Source organism: Lotus japonicus, chromosome 6 (assembly GCF_012489685.1).
Source record: "Lotus japonicus ecotype B-129 chromosome 6, LjGifu_v1.2".
Taxonomy (NCBI): domain Eukaryota; kingdom Viridiplantae; phylum Streptophyta; class Magnoliopsida; order Fabales; family Fabaceae; genus Lotus; species Lotus japonicus.
In genome coordinates this window covers 57928357-57943476 of record NC_080046.1, presented here as the reverse complement: position 1 = coordinate 57943476, position 15120 = coordinate 57928357, and the positions used below count along the sequence as shown (strand labels likewise).

Sequence of the window (15120 nt, the reverse complement as noted above, 5' to 3'; positions counted from 1 at the left end):
TGTTGCATCCTCTCCTAATTTTCCATTGGCGTTGACGAGATCGTTGAGGCTACGGTCGCCTTCTGGCCTCGCGTTTTTTGCTTCTTGCTGGTGTTGATGGGTTTCTACTTGAAGGATGTTGCGTGTGATCGAGAGGTTGTGTTGTCGTTGTTCTGGAGTTTGTTCGCTTGATCCGTGTTATTTGTGCTTCCTTTGTGCTTTTTACTGTATGTTTTTTGGTTTCTTAGGATCTGGGCTTAGCTCTAGCTCTGTGGCGTTGGTTGGTTTTTGTTGGTGTGGGGGGTGTTTAGAGGTTATTGGTAGGGTTTTGATGATTATGTTGGTGGGTTTTTTAGAGGTTTATGGGAGGTTTTAGCCACGGTAGCTGAGCTTGTTGTCGGTTTTTCTTGACGGGTTACTATACCCATGTTGAGAGAGGGGGGTTATTTCTTAACTCTATCCTTATATTATATATATCTTTCATTTTCAAAAAAAATTAGTTATTTATTATTATTTTGCAATGACTATAAACAAGAGTCAATGACAATCTCTTTCTCATGTTTACATATACCTTTGAAAACCAGTATTTACTCATTACCAATTGTATGTGACGCTTTCAAGAGTTACATGCAAACAAAGGTTAAAGATTCTTGCAGTTGATGATGAAAGAAAGACATGTTCAACAATAACGAATTTAGTTTACAAATATGTTTTTACTATAATTTGATCAATTAATTTGGAATGTTTTTGTATCTTTAAATTATAAAGTCGTACCCGACGTATTTCATATGTGCATGACACAGGTTCAATATTAGTATAGAAAAAATATTTATTTTAAGGGTTAATGGTCAAATTGGTCCTTGTGTTTGTATCGAATTTTGATTTTAGTCCCTCCCCGGAAAATACTTGCCGATCTCTCCCTATAGTTGCAATCATTTTGGTTTTAGTCCTCACATGATGGCAGAGCTCCGGTGAGCCTACACCTGGCAAGGAGAAAGAAGGCAATTTTTTAGATCTAGGTTCGATTGACATAACCAATTTTCAGATATGGGTTTGATTCACAAGATGTGACCTTCCGATTCCGACATGGAGAGCCTCCTGAAGGACTTCAAACTCGAGCACAAGAATCTGTATAGGGAAGCTCTCCGCGGGTGGAGATCCGTCGTCAGCTTCGTCGTTAAAAACATTCGTTCTGCAAACATTGAACAACAATGGTACTTAAATTTAATCCAAGTCAGAATTGTTGAAAAATAGGGCAAGATTTCATTTTCATGTATCTATACAGAGATAGAGAGAGATCGTATAAAAGAGCAAGGAAGGTTCAGATTACTTGCATGTTTGGTTCGGATTACAGAGAAGGGGATCAATTTCTCTTTGGTCAGAATCAATTCCAAAACTTATGTAATTCAGGTTCCCTGTAGTACGAATGTCATGCACGATGCTGGGACAATAGGTTCGACAATTGCTTAACAGTAAAACAGAACTTAAACCAGAAACAACAAAACACAAGAATTGTTAACCCAATTCAGTGAAAAAAATTCACCTACGTCAGGAGGGTTTGCACCCAAAGAAAGGAAATTCACTATCTCAAGATTCAGAAATTACAGACACTCATGAACGCAACAGTTCATAGTTCACTTCCTAATCTACCCAGTGTATTTCTACTTAGAATCTCAACCTAAGTATGAGAGTCCCTCTCACTTTCTCTCAATCACTGCCACAGTGATTGGTGAACACAATAAGCAATCAGAGTTTGAACACAATCAAACACACAGAACCCTTCTTTGCTTTATAGAATCAGTGAGCAAAGAGGATTCACAACTAACAAAGGACAAAGCACAATCACAAATCCTAAAACACTTGATCTCTCTCTATAGCTTCGGTAGTCTTCACGTTTTAGGTCTTCATCCTTTTATAGACTTCAGCAGCGGTAACATGGGCTCTAGGGTTAGCATGGGCTGAAGTAACAGATTGCAGCAACAGCAATTCAAAACGCAATCTTGATAGATTTTGTTTACTTATTGCACAAGTAAAGATAGAAATCAATCTTTTAACAAAGATTGTTTCAACAAATAACAACCCATAAATAAAACCCTTATGGAATAACTACTTGTTCCTCAAGTAACACGAAAATATATCTTCAACTAATCTTCAGAGGGCCCACAACAGAAATTCAAGCTGAGGACTGATGCCCTAGCTTCACAGAGTCAGATGCCACAGCATCTGCTTCGACAATCAGTTGTTTTAACAAAATGCAAGACAACATGTACCAACAACTTATAAGCTATTAAGAGAAGCTTGTTCCCAAAATTGATTCAGGCATTACAACAAACACATCATAGGCAGAAATAAGGGGAGAGAGAGAGGGGGGGAATGAGTTTGAAATCTTGCAGCTTGAGAGAGATATGTATGCACCACTGATTGATCTCGCTTCAGATGTTCATGGTTGAGAGGCATGAGAGAGTGGGATGGAGAGGGTGAGAAAGGGACAAAGTCTAGAACATCCCTTGTACAAAGTTTGTAATATCCCTGGTGCACTAGTGGACAAAAAAAAAGTTATCCACCCTAGTGAGCACCTAAACGTATATCATTAGTGCTGTTAGACATGACTAGGATAATGCACGACAAACAAACTACACAGATGTGGTAGTTTTTAAAATTTTAAATGAAATTCAAATCAAAAGAAAACCTATTAAAATCATCATCTATCCCTGTTAATAAGCCTGTTATGTGTTGTTATTGATTTCACCTAAGTGCAACGCTGATGGGGCGGTGAAGTCTGATAATACAATAAATTGCGGTGAAGTTATTTGGGATGATAATGGTTGTTGGATTATGAGTGTTTGTAACAACCTTGGTACCTCTAACCCTCTTCTCGTTGAGTTATGTGGGATTGAGACAATAGTGAATATCATTCTGAATTATCACTTCCTATAAGTTATCATCGAAAGTGACTCCAAGGAAGCCATTCAACTTTATTCTATGTAGTTTGCGGGCAAGACCAATCCTATGGAGAGGTTGTTGGCTCTATTCGACGAGGTCTGGCTATTCATGCAGGAATTGTGTTTGAGCACGTATATTAGAAGTCTCACATTGACTAAAGATATAACATAAATAGTCTTTATAAAGGGTAGAGAGCAACCCTCAACTATTGTGCTAGTTTTTTGGTTGAGTTAAACCTCTCAAATTTTGATAATGTCTCCAAGAATTTCAATTTAGTCGCCGACTGGCTCACGAGCGCATCTTTCACTTTCTACTTAGGGTTTATGTGTTCCTTTCTCCCTTTGGTGATCGTCATCGTTTGATTAGGATGATATAGGAGGGAGTTGTCCCTCCTGACCTCTTGAGTTGGGTGCTTAGTGTTTTTCTCGGTCATGTAAAAAAAAGTTAGGATGAAAACTCAAACTATTTATTATTATTATTATTATTATTATTATTATTATTATTATTATTATTATTTAAAAATTTAACTAAAAATCAACAACAACAACAACAACAACAACAACAACAACAACAACAACAACAAAAAGGATTGGGCTCGGCTTGTTGGCCCAAAAACAAAAATGACAGCAGCAAAATTGCTTGGGTAAAGTGGATGGATATTTGTAAGCCTAAGGACATAGGTGGGTTAGGCATAAAGGATTTATCTGTTTTTAATAAGGCACTGTTGGGAAAATGGATGTGGAGGATGAGAACTGAAAAGGATAATTTATGGTGTCGTGTGCTGAGTGCTAAGTATTCTACTGAATTCAGTATGCAGGATTCACCATGGTGGAAAGGGGTAAAAGAAGCTTGTGGGGATGATGATTTGGGTTGGTTCCATGATGGCATGTCAAAACAGGTCCGGTGTGGGGATGCAACACGGTTCTGGAGTTAGGATTGGACGGGGGGAGGTAGCTTTCGTGAGAAGTATTATAGGTTGTATAACCTGTCCAAAGGTAAACACTGTTGTATTTCAGACTGCGGACGATGGAACCAAGGGATATGGCAATGGGAGTTCATATGGCGCAGACCATTGGTAGGGAGAGCGATGGGGTGGCTAGAGGAGTTGCGCCAAGAGCTATCCTTGGCCCAACTAACAGAAGGGGTACCTGATAAATGGTTGTGGTTGCCAAACACGGAGGGTGTTTATTCAGTTAATTCAGCTTATTTATTTTTGCAGGGACCAATGTTACCGGAGCCAGATACTGTGTTTTCAATTGTTTGGCGGGCACTTGCGCCATCTAATGTGAAGGCATTTGCTTGGAGGTGTTTGTTAAATAGATTGGCCACATCAGACAATTTGCTTAAGAGGGGGGTGCTGACTTCTCGAGAAGATGCGGTCTGTAAATTTTGTTCCATTGAAGCAGAATCTTGTTCTCATCTTTTGTTTTCATGCCCGGTTTCCATGGATGTGTGGAAGGAAGTGTATAAGTGGCTTGGAGTCTCTACTGTGCTTCCAAAAGATGCTAAGAGTCACATTCTTCAATTTCAGCAAGGTTGGAGTAATGCTAACTACAGGGGAATGTTTCCCATATGGTTGGCAACAGTATGGACCATTTGGCTTCTGAGGAATGAGCTAATTTTTAGAGCTGGTGTCGTTTGTATTCCGACAGCATTAGAACTAATTAAGTGGAGGTCTTGGCAATGGGTGAAGGCACTTATTCAGAGTTTTACTTATTCCATGGCTGAGTGGTATGCTGAACCTTTACTATGCATTCAACATGTCTGAAGTCCAAGTTGATTTTTTTTGGCATCTGTGGAATTTTATCTGATATGTGGTGGTGCTGGATTAATTACTTGTAGCTGGTCCTGCATTGTGTTGCTGTTTCGTCTTCTTGGTTGGGTTGGGTACTGTTATACAATTTAATAGCTTAATGTGGTGAGGTTGGGTTTCAAAGGGATTTTGTTATTTTTTTAGCTATCTGTTTTGGATAGCTTCTTTGTTTTTATTTGTTCTTGACTCTTCTATGTATTAAGGGTTGAGTACCCCTTGTACTCCCATTAATGCAAAATTTGCTTATAAAAAAAAAACCTAAGGAAGCAACGGGAAACACTCTATACCAGGTTCTCTCGCCGCGCCGTCAAGCTCGCCGTCGCCGGATAGTCTTCCACCACGTCATCTCCGCACCGATTCCGTCAAGCATCAATTCATTTCTCAAATTCCCCCTTTCCTCTTCTTCTTTATCTTCAAAGTAGCTAAAACTAGGTTGAATCGGTCTTTTTTTGTGATTTTTTTAGTTTTAAATAAATATATTTTAACCATTTATTATTTATAAATATTACCGCAAATAAATTCGAAATTCGAAGTCTGATGACTCAAATTTTTAATTTGCTTATAAATAAAAAAAATAGTAAATAAATTAAAAATATCATTTAACTACTATAAGTTGAACCATAGTTTGACCGCAGTTGAACCATTGAAACTTTAACTGGTGCCTCAATCGGTCCGGTTTTTAAAACATTGATTTTTTTTGTTCCCTCTTTTCCGTATGAATACGAGACTCTCATTGTCTGATGGCTCATGAGGGAGTTGAGAGTTCACCATTCACATTGATCTAAGAGCATAAGTAATTTGGACATCATCCACACACATTCACCACGAAACCTTAAGGTAATCGTTGAGTGAGTCATTTCACTTATAAACTGTTTAACTCTTATTTCTCCATCCAACGTGCGACTTATTTCATTCCATTCACACTTATTACTTTAAGAAATATTAAGTAAACCAATTAACCAAATAAATTCGAAATAATTACATTGGTTAATTTAGATCATGAGTGGTAGTCCATCATGATATTCATGTGAATAAAGTAGAGGGTATGTAGTTGAGATTATGTTGGTTTTGTGATGCTAAGGTGGAGTACTGCTGTTTCTGGTTATGTTCTGGGGTATTGCTTCTTCTTTTGTGGTTTATGCAGGAATTATGTGGGCATCAAAGTTCACCAACGCTTAAATGAAGGAATTGATGTGGTTTTGGGCCAAATTAAGGCATTCCATTTATGCTACTTGCTATGACTTCAGAGATTTTATGAGGGAAGGAATTGCTTTGTCACCTAACTGCATGATGAGGGAGTCTAATTTATTGGAAGGGAGGCTTTGAATTGTATATCTCAATGGGTATATTCTGCTGGAGACACTTATTTGCGGTTCCGCTTTGGAGAATTTGGAATGAGGTTGATTTTATAGTTACTATGTGGTTCTTCTTGGAAATTACCTTTTGATTTTTGAAAATGGTACTCTTTTCCTTCACTAGGTTTTTCTCAAGAGGGGTTTTCCTAGTAAAGTTTTAATGAGATCTTTTTTCTAAAGTCTTTTTCCAAGGAAGTAGTGGGTTAACTTTGGTAGTAGAAGGATCATTGTCTCTGTAAATGCTATTACAATTAGCTATTTTTCTCCCTTCTTTTCTTACATGTATTGGGTTGAAGTACCCCTTATACTTCATTTCAATATAATTCTTATTGCTTATAAAAAAAAATAGACACTTGTCGATCATTGTCTTATCCTCAAAAGCGAGTATATATTGGGATAGTTTTCTCTTTTTAATGAAATACATGAAATCACAACAATCAAAATGGTATATTATCATGACATATAAATGATAAATTGTGACAGTTCACCAGTGTTATCCTACATTTTTTTTCATAAACTTTTTATTTGATCATTATAAAATAACTTAAACTAGCTTTGGGTTTGTACATTTATTGATAGAATTTCATATTGCAAATCCCCTTTCATCCATCTTAGGTTGATGTAGGTGAGCATTTCCTGATCCTTGCCAAGCAATTGTCCATGAGCCTTGTATGCGGTAAGTATCTCACTCGGCATTCAGGATTAACTTGTTCAAGCCTGTGTAATCAATAAATCACATAAAGTTGTTAAAGAAATGCTTATTACAACCAATAAATTATTTTTTTATGAAATAAAAGGTAAAAAATGGGAGAATAGGTTTATGATGAATTACTCACTGGTAATTCATGATGAAATGGTGAAGAAAAACTGCAATTTCCATCTTGGCTAGATCATTGCCTGGACACAATCTAATTCCTGCTCCAAATTAAAGGGAAGGAATTCCCCAGCCTTGTGTTCCTTCTATAAATGCACATCACCAAATTGAAAATTAAATCATAAATCACAAGTATAAGTTATATATATGTGTGTGTGTATGTGTGCGCACGCGCGCGCGTGTTTAAAAATAAAACCTTGCAACTTACGTTCCATCTATTAGGATTAAATTGCATTGGATCATGATATATTTCAGGATCAAGATGAACCAACCTAAACCACACCAACACTTTCCAACCTTTTGGAATGATGTAACCTGTATCACCCATGTACATTTAGTGAATATCTGTAAGTATTTCTACAATTGATTCTTAATATAAATAAATTTTGATTTCTAGGTTAGAATTGATGATATAAAATTTGATCCACACATGCTACTAGTAATTTGTAAGATGAATTAAGAGCATATTGCATTTTCAAATCTATATTTTGTCACATTAGGATGTTTTCAAACCATTGATGTAATGAACATCAATTGTGCAAGCCAATCGCCATCATTTGTATCTTACACAAAATTATGTTTAGAAGAAAGGAGAAGAAGACATCAGATAACTCAATTCACCAAAGATGCAGAACACTAACCATTTATATTGACATCAGACTTTGCCTCTCGAAATACCACAAGTGAGAATGTAATCACACGCAATGTTTCATCAATCACCTATGGAAATATAGAAAATTGAAAACAAATGTAACTCATAGTTGATAATTGGTCTAATATCATTTGTTACTAACATGATCAACGTATATATACCTTATAAAGAAATTCCATCCGTCGAATTTCTTTAAGAGTCAACCCTTTCTGTGTTGGAGGCCTTTTCTTTATTATTTCTTCTTGTTCTGCCTATTCAATGGTTAAACAATATTAACGTTAAATTCTTGTATTACAGAGTAAGATGTAGAGACATTTTAATGAAGTGATTAGAGTTCATGTTTCTTGTTCATGAGTAATTGTAAATATAGATGGACTGTGAATGATAATTGAATAACTTGATGATATATACCTTAGCCTTTTGGAGATATTCTGGGTGCTTTTGCAGGAAATAGGTTGCCCACATGGTGATATGTCCTGAAGATTCATGACCAGCATTCAAGTACATCAACATGATATCAATGATTTCCTCATCACTCAACTTTCTCCCTTTATCATCTTCGACATCAATCAGAGCATCCATCATATCTTTGGCTTTTTTTGGTACAAATGTCTTCCTTTGCTCTCTTCTCTCGTCTACAATAGATTGGAATATGACAAGTAGTTTTTTCCTCGCCTAAAATTCAAATAAATAAATAAATGGTAAGTGTTCACTAAGGAAAAAATAAATGGTAAGTGTTAATGAAGTGAACCCGAGATGATTACGTTCAGAACAACGAAGAGATAATTATAAACTCAGCTTGTTTCACTCAAGTGAACATGAGTCTCGCCTTCGGGCGGACTTTCTTTATCTGCAAGAGTCTCTCCAACTGTTAACCAACTTCCCCATGACTCATTGTTTTTTTTACAAAGGTCTCATGGCTTTTTAACGCCAAGCTATGAGATCATGACTGATGAACAGTTAAGAGTGTCATAACCCAACCTCTCCCCTTAATATTATAAATTAAGCCCAATACTAATAATAATAATAAAAACATTCAATCTCCTACGGCTAGCATAGCGTCATCCTAACATGATCATACATTCACTAGCGCATAACAATTAACTTTTGTAACTTAGAAACAACAAGGTTTTTTAGGTTGTATTCTAATAAACTTAAGAAGAATTAGAAGCAAACAAATTCTAATAAACTTTTTGGTTTTCATATTGAGTATTAGAATTTGGGATACTTAACTCTACCACAAAATTTAGGGTTGTTTTACTCTTTCTAAGGACTATCTTGATCATATCTCTAGTCAAAGTGAGACTTCTAACAAAATGCTTAACAACGTAAAATGATGTTGAGATGTTACCTTGAATGCCTTGTGGTATGCAAATCCAGGAATATTAATCCGCATGGCTCTAACTCCTTGGTTAAGTTGTGTGTATTCTCTTTCCAAAGCCTCCATGACATGTTCACTCTCTGAGCTAATGAAAATATGCATGATGATTTTAAAAGTAAGCTTCCGCATCTGAGTTAAGAATTCAATTTCTCCCATGTTGGACCATTTCTCCAAGGAACTTTTAACATTTTCTTCAATTTATATCAAGTACAGAGAAAGTGCTTCCATGCCATTGATTGAGGATGATGTCAAGCGCCGAAGACGCTTGTGTTCTTCATACTCAATTGAAATGAATGACTTCTTTCCAATGAGTTCTATTGCAGAGCGAGGCCAACCAGGTTCAAATTTAGTGTCATCTGTCAGAACACTCTTGCATGCTTCAGGGGTTGTCACAATCACACTTGGGTTCCCAAACATCAAGGCCTTGTATATTCCAGTTCGTCCATAACTTTATAAATAGATCATTGACAAACAAAGTGAGGTGTCATCATACTTGAGGTGATCAACAATGAAACTTCACACTTCATAATCTCAATTTCAAATTGGTATGGGTGTTTTTGTTTCCCCGTTTCGTATTTTTCACATTGCTGATAAAAAAAAAACTCATTCACATATTTAAAAAAAACAGTAAGTTAGAAAATTACAACTTTAATTAATTTTTTTTGTGACAAGTGGAAAGATAACTTTAATTAAGTTCGTTAAAATACTACCAAGTGTGTGCGTGTATATATATAATAATAATAATAATAATAATAATAATAATAATAATAATAATAATAATAATAATAATAATAATAATACAGTTTTTGCAGGATGGGCCGGTTGGATAGTATAGTACTTTTGTCCGCATTCGTACCCACTATTTTTACGAGTATTTACTTATCCCCAACTTCATACCCATTTAGCGAATTTTTACTTACCGATTGTAGGTATTTTTAGCGAGTACCAAATGGATTCGAGACGCAATGTTGTCATTCCTACACTTGACACTTTAACTAATTTGTCTTTTAGTTTGGATGAGTTTGTGTAGATTAAGGAGTTAGGTTCTTCAGAATTTTGTTGACTTAGTCCAATTTAATGCACTGGCTTATTTCTTCTTAATTAAATTTGCCACTTAAAAAAACAACTCAAATCATTACTTTAATGATTTATTTGATCCTCTATTTTAATCCATTGGAGGAGTCCAATTCTTCAATGAATATTTTTTATTCTGTATTTCTTATGGTATAAGTTGCCAGGACCCTCTGTATGTTTTTTTCTAAGGTACCCTTTGTTGTTTTTAATTTATATGTTAAAGCATCTATTCATCTAGCCATGTGATTTTGATCACAGGGGTCAGGGTGACAAGCAAAGGAATACATATTTCTTAAAATAAAAACACTTGTTTATAAATATAGAATATAATATTACACATATTTGATGTATATTAAGGTTTAAATAAGTTTTTAGTTCTCATTTCACACTCAAATTAAATTCGGTTTTGATCATTATCATATTTCATGGTTTTAACTTTTAATCCTTATTTTTATAAATAACTATCGTTTCAAACCTACTTTATAATATTCCACGGTTAACTAACGATGTAGCAAATAAATGATCACATCACCATTGATCATGTGTCTAAAGTAACTTTATATGACATATTTTGTTGGCAAATTAGATCTAATAGCAAGCACTTTTACTAAAAACAAAAATAGAGATTGAGAAACGGTATGATAAACTTCTATACATATATTTAGAGTAAATATTTATTTTGATTAGTGTGCTGTGAGATTCATGCCTTTGCTAATTTCCTATGATTGCTTGCTGGATTCATGGCTTTTGGCGGTGCCTTGTGTGCCATCAACTTTGCTCTGTATCCTTTTCTATCTTTTGTTCCTTTTGTCTGTTCTTTTATTTTAGTTTCCTGGGCTGTGCCCAGCTTGTAGTAATATTTCCTCTCCTTGGAGTCTTTCATCTCCTGGAGTTCTTATATCAATACTAATTTATTTTTCCAAAAAAAATATTTATTTTGATTAAAATTAACTGCCTATTAAATTCGATTTGAAAGTACATATATAAGATTACTCTGGTACTAGAAATTAAACTCGTGCGTTGCACGAGTTTGTTTTTAAATTATGTGTCTATTATTTGTAAAAATAATTTTTGAATATGAAAAATTATTGAATAATAGATAATTAAGAATATGATAAACATATGTAATGTAATAACATTAATGAAGCTAAAAAAAAAATTATTGTACACTAATTTTTTTGTTTTTTTTTTTGGTATAAGAATTTGGTACTGTCACCATTTGGATATACCACAGATTCGAGATTTAGTCACAACTCATCATCCCTTCCCCAGAGTGTACTGTGTGGGGATTGAAACCGAGAGCTCTTCATTCACACTCAGCCTGCGTTGCCAACTGAGCTACCCCTCTTGGGTTAATTTTTTAGTATATTAAAACACATATTTAATATTTTATGTTTATTTAATAAAAATTATTTTCAATTTATTTGGTGATTATATGTTTAAATAGTAATGCACTCTCAATATTAAGTAAAATGATGAAAATATATAATTAGAGCTGAATAATTTAGTCCGTGTTTGTGTAAAATCATCTATAAAAGTAAAAAGACTTTTATAAAGTGGTATTTATATCTTGCTTTCATGTTTTGGCCAAGAAAGTTGTGTTTTCAGTTGAAACTCTATGGTAAGTGTGCTAATAAAAATTTAATGTCGAAACATATTCTTAGTGACACATATAAAAATTATACTATTTATTGCATATGAGTATTTAATTAGTTAATATGCAGTTTGTAATTTGTAAGAACATATATTTTTTAACTTAATTATGAATTAGATAATAATTTAAATTATTCGATAAATTTTTATAGTTTTATAGAAAGTAAAAAATTATAGAACCTCGTAAGACAATTTGAAAACACAAATCGTTCAACTAATGAATGTCTATTACAATGGTTAAATTAACTCTTTCGATCTCTGAGATTCCGTCCTTAAGGAATGCACTTTATGATAGACCTTTAACTTTCACTACACTTGAGTAGAACTTGATTCCCTCAGTAGATGATGCATGTGGTTAGCACAAATAAATTATAAGGACTTAGTTAAAAAGATTCTTAAACTCGTGTACCATAATAATGTGCAAAAGTGAAAGCTGGTTAAGAATGATTGTTATTTTTTATCACTGAAGAAATATTGTAGCTATATGACTATATCAAATATAATTTCATTTATGAAATTTATTAAATACCATTGCATACTACATTTTTAGTCTATTGTAAATGAGTGCAACAATGATAAATCTCATAGGAGGTCATAAACTCATATTATATATTATTAGAAAACATATTTTAAATCAAAATTATAACTATTATCGATTAAAAATTTTAAAATTAAATTATTTTATTATTTTTTATAACTAACATGACAGGCATAACATATTTAGTATATATTTCCTAATTTAATTAACTTATTTTGTAATATATTTAATTTATTTATCATCATATATTTAGTTAAACAGAAAAATTACTCTATGATAATCTTAACCATCAATAATGATTTAATAACAAATATTTATTAATTTTAAATCTATTTTATCTAAATTAATTAATTTTAATTCTTAATATTTGTCAACTCAAGTTATTTTTAAAAATTATAACTATTATTATTTAATATATGTATTTTTGTGAATATTTAATGTAAGTAGTTGAATAGCTTTTGACAATACAATTTTTTTTTCAGTTTTTAATCTTATTATTTAATATATTTATTACAAAGATAATTTGTTATTACTTAATGCACTATCCGTGAAACCCGCACTTTTATTTTCCAATCATCTGCAGTGGAAGATAGTTCACTAAGGAATGTGGGTTTTTTTGTTGTTGTTGATGACCTTTCTCCTGAAACAAAGAAATAAGAAATGAGTAATAGAAAAAATAATTTTTTTTTTAATTTGCTAATGTGATGGAACATGACATACTTGTTGAAATAGCTTGTGACAGTTACCATTCGTTTCCTGTAGGATGCTGGAGTCTAAGATATGCATGATTTGAGTGTGAGTGGTTTGTTTATATAGAGATATGGAGTAGGGCCTGATTTAGTCTAATACATTGCATTTTTTGAATTTAATGTTGGTAGATGGATAGGTTCTTGACATTGCCAATTTCTACCGTTTTTTATTTTATTTTCATCTTTGTGGTGTTGCATACAAAATGTAACTGAATTTCTTTAATTGCAAAGATTTTATTTTTTCAAGTGAATGTAACAATTGCATGGTGTTATTTTAAAATGTAACGTAATGTTAATTTTAATTGCAACTTGTGCAACTTTTCTTCAGATACCTTCTGCCCGTAGGTGTTGTGCTGCTACATACAAAAAGAAACTGAATATGTTTAATTGCAATCATGCTAGTTTTTCAAGTGAATGTAATTAATTTCAATGAGACTATTTTTTCAAGACTGAATGTATTTAGTTGCAATCTTTGTGGTGCTGCATACAAAATGTAACTGAATGTATTTAATTGTAATGATGCTATTTTTTCAAGTGAATGTAACAATTGCAATGATATTATTTCCAAGTGTAACTGCAACTTTTCTTCAGATACCTTCTGCCTTCTTCCCGTAGGTGTTGTGCTACTACATACAAAAAGTAATTGAATGTGTTCAATTGCAATCATGCTATTTTTTCAAGTGAATGTAATTAATTGCAATGAGACTATTTTCAAGTGAATATAATTAATTGCAATGACACTATTTTTTCAAGTCTGCTTTACTAATATATATAGATTAGCAACATGACTACTCTTTGTTAGCCATATCATTATTTAATAATGGATATATTATAATAGTGACTGAAATCAAAATTATACATAAGAGTTGAGATCAAAATCATATAAAAATTATATGTTAGTAATCAAAATGAAATCTTATAATTGTAAAATAGATCATAACTAAAAACTTATTTGAATCTGTATAAGGGTATAAAATAGACTAAGGGTGATGAATGAATTGTACCTAGAGACAATGGAGGACATGAAGGAATCAGGGTCCCTGGACTTGAAAGCTCTAAGGAAAGACCACATGTTGCCAATGAAGGGTCAGCCCATGTCACCAGGGGGCAGTGAGTACTGCTTCTTACCCAATTTAGATTCATACAACTACCAATTTACATTCTTGAGAAGGTATCTCAACATCAAAACAACAATGGCCATGAGGACCACCCACTTGGATTTAATCGCCATCATCATCATCACTCAAACTTGAAGTCACCCCACCCCAAAGCTCTCAACTCACAAATGACCCTCCCCCAGTTACATTGTATTTATAATAAACTTAGGGGTATGTATGAGTTGTTAGAACAATACATGTGCTAAAATTTTAAGATTTAAGTTTAGTCAAATAGGATTTTTTTTTTTTTTGCACATCGGAAAGAGTCAAATAGGATTTATATAAATAAAATATTATGGGAAACGTATTATAAAGAAGAAAATACATAATTTAATCTATTTAACAGACATTAAATTTAAACGTTTAAAAATCTGAATGCCTACCATTATATAATATTAACACTTAATTTATTCAGAATTATCGTTGTTACGGAATAAAACAATAGACATTGTTTTGGCTCAACATTCATGATGTCGTACGCGTTATGAACATAAGGATTTCTTACTATGTAACATATCTAATTACGAGATAATATCTATCACATAATAATATCATATTTCGACTTGATTCTCCAATAGTTTGTTTCTACCCTACGTATATAGACACGTTTCAGGTACACACTATTTGTTCAAACCTTAATCCTTATTTCTCTCCAGCCTTACTAACTTGAGTGTCAGAGAGCTACCCACTTCTAGTGCCCACCTAATCACTTGATACTAGAAGAAGGAAGTATGCGAAGGAGTGTCTCCGTTCACCAATCTAATTACAACAATACAACATCTCCAACTCAGGTTCGGTATTCACTTACCCGAATATTGGCTCCGTCGTGAGGAACCAATAAACTATATTTCATTCATATATACTATGAACAAGAAGGCAATAAACAAACCATGCCATCCACAAAAAGCAAGTCAATTCAAATGTTTATTCCACAAGAGGCTAAAGGTGTCAT

At 33.4% G+C, this 15120-nt stretch overlaps 1 pseudogene; it reads right to left on the bottom strand.

Annotated features, from left to right (window-relative positions):
* Positions 1–6701: 6701 nt before the first annotated feature.
* LOC130725638 (ent-kaurenoic acid oxidase 2-like) lies at positions 6702–14248 on the bottom strand (annotated as a pseudogene).
* Between the last annotated feature and the right edge of the window lie 872 nt (positions 14249–15120).